The sequence below is a fragment of the Triturus cristatus genome, chromosome 3_2, assembly GCF_964204655.1.
Source record: "Triturus cristatus chromosome 3_2, aTriCri1.1, whole genome shotgun sequence".
Taxonomy (NCBI): Eukaryota; Metazoa; Chordata; class Amphibia; order Caudata; family Salamandridae; genus Triturus; species Triturus cristatus.
In genome coordinates, this window is record NC_140584.1 from 738,147,059 (window position 1) to 738,160,862 (window position 13,804).

The following is a 13,804-nucleotide window of genomic DNA, read 5'->3' on the forward strand; positions in this document are numbered from 1 at the left end:
TCAGTGTGGAAGGAGAACATGGACTGGTGTATGATCAGGGAGAAGACGGTATATCTGGTGCGGGGCAAGCCTGGGGCGTGGGGTAGAATTTGGGGTCAGTGGAACGCCTACCGAGGTAACATTTGTACGCCCCCTTTTGAAGATACTTCTGATATTTCCCTGTCCCCCTGATCCTGGGGTTCCCTGAGTACTGTACTCTTTACGCTGATTGTTCTGGCTTCCCTGCTGCCTCCCCCCCCCGGTCATCTTTATTGACCTCCTGATTCTTTACCTGGTAGGGTGGGGTCCCCTCGTCGGCGCTTGACACTGTCTAGACTGTTTCTCGCCTTGAGTTTTGTTTTTCTTCTTTGTTCGTTTTCTTCTTTTCAAAATTTAAAATATCAGTATTCTGCCTAACTACTGAGTTGCCGAGCATAACTTTGTAATCCTGCTGCGCCTCTGGGGATCAGTCGCTGCTTTGTGACGTCACGTAATTGGCATGCATGTGCTAGCGGCCGGCCCTGGTGGTTGTAGGCCCACGTTTGTACTGTTGGCTTTCTGCACAATAAAGTTTTTCAAAATAAATAAATAAATAAATAAATAATTCCTAACAAGACTTGGCAAACCAGCATTTAAATTACAAGGCAGATACTTGGCATAGACTTGGTGTACTCCACTCTTCCTCAAGTGGATGGATCATCTAGCTTAGACTGCAACTACTGTGTTTGCGAGAACTCTGGTACATGGAATGAGTGTATCAGCATGAGTGTATCAGTACGATAGTAGAATCTAAGTAGTCAGTTGAGCTAGTACATGATTAAGTTTGTGCTATTGATATTCTGTTCTCCTGCAGCACACGTTGAATACCCGGAAACACAATTCAGCGGGTAGAGTTTGAGATGATGCGAGTGTGACGAGGGTGACACCATGTGGCAATAACAGACCAGATCTTTCTTATTTGTCCCATTCCCCCATTTCCTTTAGTGCACCTCATTCTGGCAGTAAATGTGGTTACGTGGAGCACTGAGGGGCGTGGAAGGAAACTCGATATACATCGCTCCTGCTGGGTCAAGATTTAAGGTTAGTGACTCTGAGCAGTTGGCCAGGTCTGCCAGATTGCCTAGTCCATATCTCACCCCAGCCTGAGCGATGGACACAAATTGTGTGCTAAAATTAGTTTACAGTTGGAGGCACAGGCGCCTTGTGCAGAAAGTCAGGGATTTCGCAGGGAGATGGCAACAGTCAGGAGGGAGGTAGCTGGGCTTTCTCATAAAGGGCAACCACAGACTGGAAGTAAGGAAAGTATCTGGACTTTATCCCTCTTTGAACACCTCCAGTACCTCCTTCAATCACACCATCACACCCACTCCCACTGCAGTGCATCAAGGAGCAGGTGTTCAATGCCCTCTGGTAAACACTACACATGTGGTGCAGTCACCTCAAATTCCAGTGGTGGCTCCAAGAGATTTTACGGGAATCCCAAGAAATATGCAATTTTTAATGTAAATTGCATTTTCTATGCAATCCATAGGGTTTCCTGACGGCCAAAGTAAAACGTCCTACATGCTGTCATATCTAGGTGGCAACGCTGCCCGTTGGTCTATACCAATAATAGATAGAAATGACCTATTTTTATATGAGTTCACAGCCTTTTGTAATAAGCTGAAAAAAATTGTTTGATCGAAACACGCAGTCTTTCCTTAGATTGGGAGCTAGTTAACGTACGGCAAGGCTCACAAGATCATGTTACGACGTTTAATAGACTGGTGGTAGAAAATGAGTGGCCAGAAGAAAAATGGTCTTCTCTGTTCTATCAGGGACTGCAGAATAAACTAAAAGGCATCTTAGCCTAGGTGGTCAATTTGTATAACACGTGTGAAGAACTAATAGACTTAACTGTTCAGGTTAGATCACATGTTAATAGAAAGTAAAGGGGATAAATCTCAAATAAAGGCTAAATTGATCACGGTTCACCCAAAAGACTCTCCAGGGGACAAAAGTAAGCCTGCAAATTGTCCTGAGCCATTGCAAATAAATTGAACTAGGGGGGGCCCTTTCTGCAGTGAAATGAGACAAAAGAAGAAAACAAAGACTGTGCCTGTATTGTGGTAAGGGTTGTCATTTCATAAAAGAATGAAGAGCCAGATCTAAGTTAGGAGAAGGGAACCAAGGTGATAAGGGACAGGAAGTGGTCCATACTAGGGTTGCTGAACAAAGGGAGGGGGAGAACTAGAACTCTTGGGCTTGACAGAGGTCCCAAACTCAAGAGGGAAAGGTAGTCCAGAGACCTCCACCATCCTGGTAACACTTAATAGGGGTCAGAACCTCAAATTGATGTGAATGTTCGTTTAACTCTTGCAAATGGCACATAGGTGCATGTGGTAGCTCTAATAGATTCTGAAGCCACTGATAATTTTATTGATCAAGCCTTTGCACAAGAATTGACACTATTGTGCATTAAGGAGGCAATCTCTGAACTAGACAAATTGGTGGGTGGGATGGCTTTGACTACTAGACCAGCACGATACCACACACAATCCGTAATTATAAAGTTAGATATTGACCACTTCGAACACATACAATTTGATCTCATAGACACACCTAGTTTCCGACTTATCGTAGAAATGTCTTTGTTGACCCTGCATGATCCTACAACACATTGGGTGTCACAATCTGTTCAATTAAACTCATCATATTGTTCCCAACATTGCAGCAAGGAATTGGTGGACCAATCCCCTGGAAGAGATTCTCCAGCATGATGTTTGTCCTATGGAAGTGTAACGCAAATTTGCTGAGTGAACACTCTTCCATCCATTCATCAAAAAACCAGGAAGGATTTCATGAGGAACAAGCCTGTCAGTTGCCACCACACCATAATTGCGACTGTAGAATTGAGTTAAAGCCTGCAGCAAACATAACGTGTAGTAGAATGTATGCTCTAACTGACCCCGAAAATCACCATCAATGAGCATACCTAGACGGGAATTAGGCATCAGGGTTCATATAACCTTCTCAGTCACCAGTGTCCTCTCCTCATTTCTTTGTCCCAGAGAAGGGAGAGGAGTTATGCGCTTGCAGTGACTATCGAGCAATTAACATGATCACCATAAAATATAGATCTTCTTTACTGCTGCATCTTTTTTTTTTGTCCTCATTTACCGCCAGTCTCCCTTTGAATGCACCCTCAAGCAGTCCATGCCCACACTCAGCAAGCTGAGAGGCGTAGGCGGATAAGGATTGAGATCGCCCACCTACCGGCACTAAGACTTGCTATTGTGTACATCAAGGCACCCACTAAGATAGCTCTATTTTTTTGAGCTTCTAGAGCTCGATGGCCTTTGTCTTAGGACCTCCCCCCATACTAGGAAGGTTCCCGACCTGGCCCTTAGAATATTCAGGCAGCATTAATCATAGGACCCAGAAAAAGAAAACTAAAAAAATAAAAACACGCCACCTCCTCAACTCCGGGTCCCATCTTTTTCCAGTATATTCCAGAATGTTCTCTTCTTTTTGCTGCCTGTTCTCATTAGATCCAACTTGGAAGTCACCAGAACAGAAGATTGCCAGTCAAAAAAGGAAGGAGGGGTGGGATCTGTTCATTTTATGCATATTTGTCTTCTAGCCAGGAGCACAGCATAAAAAAGTAGCGAACTTGCAGGACCTCTAACATTATCCTGAAGTCCCAAAAAAATCAGGGATAAATCCATAGTGACCGGGGTTCCTATTGTATCCGACAAGAATTTGCCAACACTGTCCCAGAAGGAGATCAGCGCTAGACACTCTTTAAACATATGGGTGTCGGAAGCCGAGGCCTAACTGCATTTCTTACTGCATACAGGCAGCTCTTTATTGATTTTAGAAAGCTTCAGCGGAGTAAAATAAACCCTGTGGTTGGTAAACAGATGGTTCCTTTTTAACCACGCTGGCTTTACTATGTCATACAAGAGTTTGCACGAGGATTGCCACAAAGGGTCACATTCTTGACCTGGTAAGACGCTTCCTCATAGTTCCTCAGTGAGATTAAACTCTCCATCCACTGCCTCCAGAACTGCCTGATACCAGAAGGAAACTTCTTTCTTCCCTCGGGGTATGGTCACAGGATTGTACTCTAAGTCGTTACCTTTCCCTAATAAGCTCCCCTTGGTTGTTTGTAACTGAGCCTGAACACAACGACCCAGCTGAAGGTATTTAAGTCTAGAGAAACCTGGCCCAACCCTCTCCCAAGTTGTTCCCATGTTACCAAAGTGCCATCTGAGATCAGATCCCCCCAAACCGCCAAGCCGGATTCCCTTAATGGGGCCGCCAAACTGTCCCTCAGACACTCTGGACCACCGGGAGAGTCCCATAAGGGTGCCATGCTAGAGAAGTAACCAAGAGTGACCAACCTCCTCAAGTCTGCCCATGTTTTACCCAGACCCTGCAGAACCTTAAGCCTAACTTTTTTGAAGAACTTAACATCCCCGAATTTAAACAGAAAGCCCTCCACCGGTAAATGAGCACCCTGAAGCATTGCTAAAAACATCCCTCCTACACCAACATTGACCGGCATTTTTAACAGCATACGAGTGTGGGAGAGTTGGAAGGCCCATGCATAAAGCTGAATATCAGGCAAGGCAAGGACCCCCTTCTCCCTTTGGCGTCTCAGCTTTTTCCAGGCTAATCGCGAAAATGTATAACACCAAACAAAAGAGTTAATATCCCTCTGAATTTTATCGATTTGTGATTTTTCAAAATGGAGTGAGATACAGTTAAAAAGAAAGGTGATTTTTGGAAGTATCGATATTTTAGCCAAGTTGACACTACCAATGATAGAGAGGGGGAGCGAGGCCCAGGTCTTCATAAGCTTCACACACTCTCTCACCAATGCAGTCAGATTAGACTCAGTAATCTTGGCTATATCTTGCACTATGTTGACCCCTAGATATCTCATTTTGGAGCTTATCTGGTGCTGATACTGATTAACCACCTGGTTCCAGACCATTACCTCAGTTTTAGCAGCATTAATTTCGTACCCCGACACTAGTCCAAACTCCTGGGCTTGACTGATGACAGCTGGAAATGCCTTATCTAGGTCAGCAGTAAAAATCAAGATATCATCGGCATACAGGGCTACCTTCCTCTCCCACTCCCCATACCTAAAAGGATGAATGTTAGCGTCCTCTCTAAGCCATTGAGCAAACGGCTCAATGTATAGGTCAAAAAGGAGAGGGGAGAGTGGGCAGCCCTGTCTAGTACCCCTAGATATATTAAAGAGTGCCGTAACGCTTCCATTTACCAGAATTCTAGCCGTGGGACTCCTATATATAGATTGTACTGTACGACAGAACTTCTCACCAAGATTGAATTTTTCCAAGACCTCCGACAGGTATAACCAATTCACCCTGTTGAAGGCCTTGGTGGCGTCTAAAGTCATAGCTGCTAAAGGGATGGAATATGTAGATGCCAGATCTATTGCCCCGATTAGATCAGTTAGGTGCGATATCTGGCGACCTTTCACAAAGCCCTTCTGGTCTGAATGAAGGATGTCCCCAGCCACTAAACCCAGATGTGCTGCCATTATAGAGGTAAAGATTTTATAGTCTGCATTCAATAAAGATATGGGCCTATAGGACCCACAATTGGATGCCGCTTTCCCTGGTTTCAGGATCAAAACTATAGTGGTCTCGTTCCATGAGTCTGGGGGGATCAGGCCTTCTTGCAAGATCTGATTGAAGAGTTTGGTCATAATAGGAATAACCTGATCTCCTATTACTTTATAGATCTCAGAAGGTAAGCTATCTGGCCCTGCGGCCTTACTGTTCTTACTATTGAAGATAGCCTCCCTTACTTCCGCGCAGGAAAGGTCCCTGTCCATATATTGTTGTTGCTCTAAGCTAAGAGAGGGAAGCAAAATATCTTCAAGCCAGCTCTGAGCACTCCGACTATCTACATTGCCATCCTCCTGATAGATGGATTGAAAAAAGGCCTGGAAGGTATACTGGATTTCCTCACCGGTAGCTAGAGTACCCCTCTCATTTCTGATCTCCTTAATATAGCTCCTAGCTCGGTCTGATTTACTCTTCCTTCTCCGTATTCGAAATGGGAGATCTTGCTAGCTTCCCACCTTCGAATAAGCCTAATATTCAGAATGTTTTCAAGCTGGTCTTTCAAACCACTGACCTTATCTCGCTTTGCCTGCAAGATTTCAGGGGGTACTGAAACTGAGAGATCTACCTCTGCGTCCTTCACCCTTGCTTCGATATCTGTGATCTCTTCCTTATATTTTTTGTTCCTATAACAGGATCTATTAGTGAGTTGGCCGCGTAGAAAAGCTTTCAAAGAGTCCCAGACCGAGGTTATTAAAGCTGTACCAACATTCACCTCCAGAAACCATGCCACTTCTCGTGAGAGAAAGAAGGCTTCTTCCTCCTCCAAGAGTATGGCTCGGTTAAAGGACCAGGTCCTAATTGGACTGGGTGCTTGGCATTTCAGAACCAGGAGGACTCCAGAGTGGTCCGAGAGATGAGGTGCCAAATATGCTATGTTCTTAACCAGACTCCTTAATGAATAGCTGACCAAAACAAAGTAAATTCTTGACTGATGTCTATATTTAAAATTTCGATACAACACCCTGCTGCCCTGATCTATCCCTCCAAATGTCTGATAGAGTAAACTGTCTCATGGCCCCAAGCAGATATTCTCGGGATTTGGAAAAGACCACAGCCCTGTTAGTTGGAGTTTTATCCAATGTGGGGTTCAAAACAATGTTGAAATCCGCTGCCAGGACCGATGGCTCTGGGAAATCCAGTAAGTGTGAAAAAATAACCTTCAAACTAGTAGGGTCATCATGGTTGGGACCATAATATCCAATTAAAGTTAACAAGGTATCCATTATTGAAGCTTTTACTATCACCCATCTACCATTTTTATCTTTTATATAGAAGCAGATATGGGCCCTTGCTGACTTCTTAAGGATAATTGATACCCCTCTAATGTTTGCTGACTGGTTTGTACTTACATGAGAGCCCACCCAACTTTGGGGCTTTAACAGAGAGATCATTTCATCTTCCAATAGGTGTGTCTCCTGGAGGACAATGACCTGCGCCAAAGAGTCCCGCAAGTACTGCAAGATCTTGTCTCTCCTTGGTCTAGTGCGCAGGCCATTGACATTCCAGGAAAGAATCTGAAAAGGAGTCATGGTGGCTCCGTCTTCCCTACTCTATCGGGATATAGAATATCAGCTTTCAACACCATCAGCGCCTAGCCTGCGCCCTTTACCTCAGCTCTAAAGATGGACATGTCTAAAATGGCAAAAATGAGGATTTTTATTATATTTTTGGCCCCCATCCTCCCTCCCCCAACCCTACCCCGTGCCGATCTACCCCCCACCCATAGAGAACCTAACCCCCGATCATCCGGACAGATAGAGTCCAGATAGTTGCATCCTGAAAGTTCCCAACCGCATCCACCCTAAAGAAAACACATCCAGAAGTGCCGAGAGATGAGAAAAGGAAAATAAAACAAGCGATAAAAAGAAAAACCAATATAACTATACCTAAGCCAGCCTATTACAAAGCGATAGATATGACTCTAAAATGTTGTGAAAAGGAGAAGAAAGAAGAAAAAAGAGGAGAAGACCTATCTGTACCCATCTTGGGGGCATATTTGCAACAGCCAGCGATAATTATCGCTGACCTTGTAAACCACATTTTTTTCTATCGCTGAAATATTTCGCCAGGCTAGCGTTGTATTAACAACGCTTAGCGCCATGGCGATGTATATTCCAGCGATAGCGCCCTTTTCCATGGAACATCGCTGGTTTTCCAGCGATGTTCCATGTAAAACGGCGATATGCTTGATGATATGACCCTGTGGTTGTATCACATGAATCCACCTCCCACGTTAGGTATGCCTTAGTCAGGAATTTAACAGACGTTAAATTCCTGCCTTAAGGCATACTTAGCACGATTAAAGTAATCGCTTCCCCGCATTGTAAGTATTGCGAAGCTGCCTTCGCGATATTTACCCATGTTGTTTCCACAGACACGCCTACTTTGCATCTCATTAGCGATGCAAAGTTAGGCGTGCAGGAAACGGGAGCAAAATCAGCAAAACACGCGATAGCGTGTCTTTGCTGATAAGGCGATAAAATTATGGCCAGAGTTCGGTCTCTGTGGAAGGACATTTGGATGGAGGAGCAACAGCTCCAAATTTAGAGACTACAGCTTAAGAGACACACTCAATTTCTTCCTTGGAGCTTGTTATGGCTTCATTAGCGGTAGATATTAAAAAGGGTTTTGAGGTCTCTGCCGCAAATCAAGGAGAGATCAGTGGCACATACCATCTTGTGCGGGTCCAACAGGGCAATAAATGGAAAACGGCATTCAGTACCAAGTTTGGCCTGTTTGCATACCAGTTTATGCCCTTCGTACTGTACAACGCCACGGCAGCCTTCCAGTATTTCATGGATGATGTTATGCAAGGATACTTAGACATATCCTGCATCGTATATATAGAAGGCATTTTAATCGATTTAAAAACAGAATAGGAACACATTACCAATGTAAAGGTGGTCCTCACAAGACTAAAGGAACATAGATTGTTTGCTAAGATTGAAAAATGTCAATTCCATGTGCCAGAAATCAAATTCTAGGGCTATGTCATCAGTCCTGTAGGTATCAAAATAGATAAATGCAAAGTGTCCACCATAACACAATGGAAAAACCCCACTGATATAAAAACTTTATAGAGTTTTATAGGATCTACACATTTCTATAGAAGATTCATACAGTATTTTTAAGCAATTGTGCAACCCCTAACACAGCTGTTGCCAAATAAAGTGACCTTCAAGTGGACAGAGAAGGCCAATCAAGCCTTCCGAAGGTTAAAGGACCAATTCATACAAGCTCTGATTTTGTGCAGTCCCAAAGCTGATGCTTCCTACTAAGCCATGAAGGGGTTCTTTCCCAAAGATGCCCAGTCACAGGTCAGATGTATCTTGTGGCCTATTATTCTTGAAACTTCTCCCTTTGTGAATATAATTACAGGAGTACCGATAAGGAGCTGTTGGCAATCAAAAGAGCTTTTGAACAATGGTGACATTATCTAATGTCAGCTCGTCACCCGGTACAGATTTATTCCGATCACAGAAATCTCCAATTCTTGAAATCAGCAAGGGACATTACCCCTTGCCAATTATAGAGCACTTTGTTCTCCTCTTATTTTGACTTCATGATCAAGTATTGCCCAGGGACTCAAAACAGTTAGGCGGATATCTTGTCAAGACCATTCTGGAGTCGCAAAAGAGTCACAAACTTGTAAATCTCCATTGATTCTGTCAGTAGCCTCCCACTTGAAGAATGAACTCTACAGCTGGATGTCCTCATCAAGGATAAGGACTTCTTGGCAGAGCTATGAAGTCATTGCCAAGCAATGGATAAACAGGTTAATGTTAGCACAGATACAAGCAGAGTAGAAGAATTGGGGTTACTGTTTCATAAGGTGGCTCTCTACATACTGAACCCTTCTCTTCAACAGAAGGTTCTTACTTGACTACATGACTCAGATCTAGCTGGTCACATGAGTCCAAGACAGCAGTACAGATATATTTCTGGTGACAAACTCTAGTTGAGGATGTAAAACGCTATGTAGCAACCTGCGCTGTGTGCGCTCGAGGAAAGGCAGAACATAGGAGACCAAGTGGCTTGTTACGTGTAATCCCAACACCTCCCAGTCTGTGGCACACAGTGTCCATGGATTTTATACTATAGCTGTCCCTTAGAAATGGGAACACAATGATATTAGTGGTGGTGGACCACTTAACCAAGGTGGAACATTTCATAGCATTACCTAAGCTACCTGCATCTTACATGTTGGCTCAAATTTTCCCTCAACATATAGTCAGACTACATGGCATACATAATAACAGTCTGATGCTCGTAATTCACCCCATGCTTTTGGCAACAGCTTTGCTCACCCATGAGGATAGATGTTAGGTTGTCAACAAGCTACCACTCACAGACAGATGGTATTAACAAGTGTTTAAACCAAACCCTCAAACAATACCGAAGGTGCCTTGCAGTTCAGCAAAAGGAAGACAGAAGCTTGCATTTGTAGATGGCAGAGTTTGTTTATGATAATTCAGACCATTCTGCATTGGGATAGTTCAGTTTTTGTATCCTTTGGGTATCACCCTAATGTCCTATCATTTGAATGGCCAGCTAAATCATCAAACCCATCAGTGCAGTGATGAGTACAGGCCCCAGCTAGGCCCGCAGGACACAAGGGTTCGCTCTCCTGTAATGGAATCTATAAGGAAGTTGGCACGGAAACTGCAAAGTACAAAGACAGCATTTATTAACCCTTAAGGGTGGTCCTACAATCCACACAACACTCTTCAGTATTGCATAGAGTAGCACAAAGAACCTTCGTACATGGTCCCCTTTTATACACAGTAGAGGGGCTCATAAGTGGGTGGATACAACATGAGGCCGAAGAACATTACCATTTATGGTCATTTTCGATACTGAATCAATATGTGGGCGGAGCTAACACACTCCTTGAGCCCGCGAAAACATGGTCAAGCAAGGCTAACTGATAACAGATGTGGTCAAGTCTGGGCATGTGCCAGATGGACAAAGGAGCTATTTATAGACTGTTACTAGGCAGATTACAAGAACAACTAACACAGAGGTTGGACTCTTCTCGTGGGGAACACGTGGAAGCATGACAATACAAAATGGAGTCCAAACTTCGGTCAACATAACGGAGAAAACATGCTCTATAAGAGGGGAATTAATGTCTTTAGTAAATGCTTAATCACATCGCTGTCTCAATTTACAACAGACGACCCTTTCAGCATTTACTGAAGACATCCGGCTTGTTAGGATAATCATCATGTATGTCAATTGTCATCATTTCCTCAACTTCTTTAGCTAAATGTTTCTGGTGAGCAACATTGGCAATAGTTTTCTTATCGGGGATACAAAATGATACACATAATGAGCAGAGTAAAGGACCACATTGAACGCAGATACAGCATGAAAACAGAACCGCTACAATAATGCAGAGACCAGTTAGAACCTTCCATCCCCAAGCAGTAATTAACGCCCAAAACCATCCAGAAAAGGACCAAGTGCCGTTTTCTGTATGGATCTCAGCTGCAATTTTATGCAGTTTATTGATGGCATTATAAACTGATGGCGTATGATCAGGGATGAACACACAACAGCTACTTCCAATAATTTTACATGCTCCTCCTCTATCAGCTAGCATAACGTCTAATACCATACGATTCTGCAATGCAACAATTCTAGTAATTTGCAATTCCTCCGTAAGATTCCCAAGTGCAGCAGCGGTCTGATTTGTCACAGCCTCTACCACTCTTGTTAATCTTCGGATCTTCCTACTGTTCAGGGCAGCTCCAACAAAGAAAAACAGTCCTAAGTTAAAATCAATATACTGTTGCAGACTGGTATCAGTCTGATCTACATCATCAATTGATAAGGTACGTTTATACCTATTTACAGTCACATTATTCAATAATTTCAGATCCTTATGATAAGATGCGGGTGCTAGGAATACAGGAGGTAATAGAAATGATACATAGCATACCCCAGACCACCCAGCCGGCAGACGATAATAACCTTTATTTCCACACACAAAGTACGTATTATGGGAGGCTAAAAAGGTACTATTGTTCAACCCATCAATATTCAGAACAGTAACACAATCACTAACACCAACAGGAATAAAACCCACACTCTGGACACACAGGTCCGCTTGAGCTTGTGCTACTTGAATCACAAATTTGTCCTTTCCCACAGTGTCTCTTGTGTTCGTGAAGATGTAGGGAATGGATTGATTGTCTGGTCGGTACTCTTCCCACTCCCAAATTGTCCCATTCGCTTGTGGATACCCATTTTTGTCTTGATGGCATTCTTTATTGAGTCTGAAGAGCAATCGTCCCACTGTCGGTTTCCGAGTAGCAAAAAGCAAAGTATACCATGCTCTACAAGAGCCATTATGAGAGAAAGGAAGTGGTATAAATGGCGTTCCTCCTTTCTTCTGATGAGCTGGCATCATCCCACATATCCAACAGTTCGTAGCATTCGTAGCAACGTGGGTATGATGCAGCATCTGGATGAAAGTGTTATTCAAGTAAGACTGTCGATGCTTCAACTCTTGATATGGTAATGTATAAAAGTAGTGCTCCTCAGGCACCGGAGTTGTCAACACAAGAATCTTCCGAGCGGGTGTTACATCCTCCACGAACCATGTGGTTATCCCAACAATGGCTACTGTCAACATGAACCCTAATGCACAAAGGATTTTCTTTTTCTCCATATCAAAGTAAAAATAAAGGAATAAAACCAATATCTTCCTGAAACTAAAAGTCTGTCAGAACTCTTCCCCTTGGGCAGCGGTTGATTTCTTCACCAGCGGGCCAAGACGGGTGTCGCTACACTAATGCAGGGCTGATCCCCCCCCCCTTGCCTCATCGGCTCTCCGTTTCACTAACCCAAGGGCCGTTCTGACAGTATGTCCCGGTACTGGAAAACTCACTTCCTTGGTCGGAGATGATATCGCCTTCCTCCAGGAGTCGCGTGGTCCGGAAAAAGCTCCTCAGTGGCATTTGGCTCCGCAGCACGGCCTGTCTCTGCAGCCAAGATTTCTCGTTGATCGGTCAGCACGGCAGGTTCCACCAATCCGGGCGGCACCTTCCTACAGTGCAGGGAGTGGATCCAGTTCTTTCTGTTGGAGACTCGCACAGCCGTCCTTGTTGCGAGGAGGACCTGCTCAGGGCCCACCCATCTCGGTTCCAAGCTGTTCGTCCTGTCGAAAACTTTCACCATCACGTGGTCCCCAGGCCGGAGACCATGTCCTTCACCGGTAGACCGATCAGGGAGCGCCTCTCGGACCTGTTGATGGATAGAAACCAAGTTATCCGTTAACTGTGCCAGATAATCGCTCATCATTACACAAGGTACATCATACACAGCCTTAGGTCTTGGTGGACCCCAAATATTCATTGGGCGTCCGAAAACAATTTCATAAGGTGTAAGGCCAGTTCGAGAGTGTGGTACCGATCTAATTGACAATAACGCCAGTGGCAGAGCGTCTGGCCAAGTCAAAGACGTTGAAGCTTGAATTTTAGCGATCTTAAGCTTCAGTGTACCATTATACTTCTCAACTAGGCCTGCAGACTGAGGGTGAAACACGGCGTGGAACTTCTGAGTGATGCCTAGGCCCTTCAAGACATACTTTATAACATCCGCTACAAAGTGAGGGCCGTTATCACTCCACAGAAGTCTACAGACGCCATATCGAGGGAAGAACTCTTTCAGCAGCAACTTCGCAGTAGTCATTGCAGTATTGTCTTTCGTAGGGTACGCTTCAACCCATTTGCTAAAAGCGCAGACCACTACTAGAACATACTTCAGATTGTTACAGCGCTCAAGCTGGATGTAATCCATCTGCAAAACCTCGAAGGGCGCAGTAGGTGTCACAAATCCTCCTGCTGGAGTTCGAGTACCCTTTCCTGGGTTATACCTCAAGCAGATCATACAAGTCTGCACCACCCTCTTCGCTGTGCTAGCAATCTCTGGATGCTCCCAGACTTGGGTAAGCAATTTCACAATTGCGGAAGCTCCAACATGTGCTAGCCCATGTGCCATCTGAACCATAGGTTGTACAAAAGCCGTGGGTAATTTCCATCTATCCATCTGCTTATTTCTCCAGCAACCCTCATCATCCAATTCTCCCTCACTAGCCCATTGTTCCCGCTCTTTGTCAGAAGCGGTCCTTTGCATTTCTCGCACTTCCTCCTTCGCATCATGCCATCTTT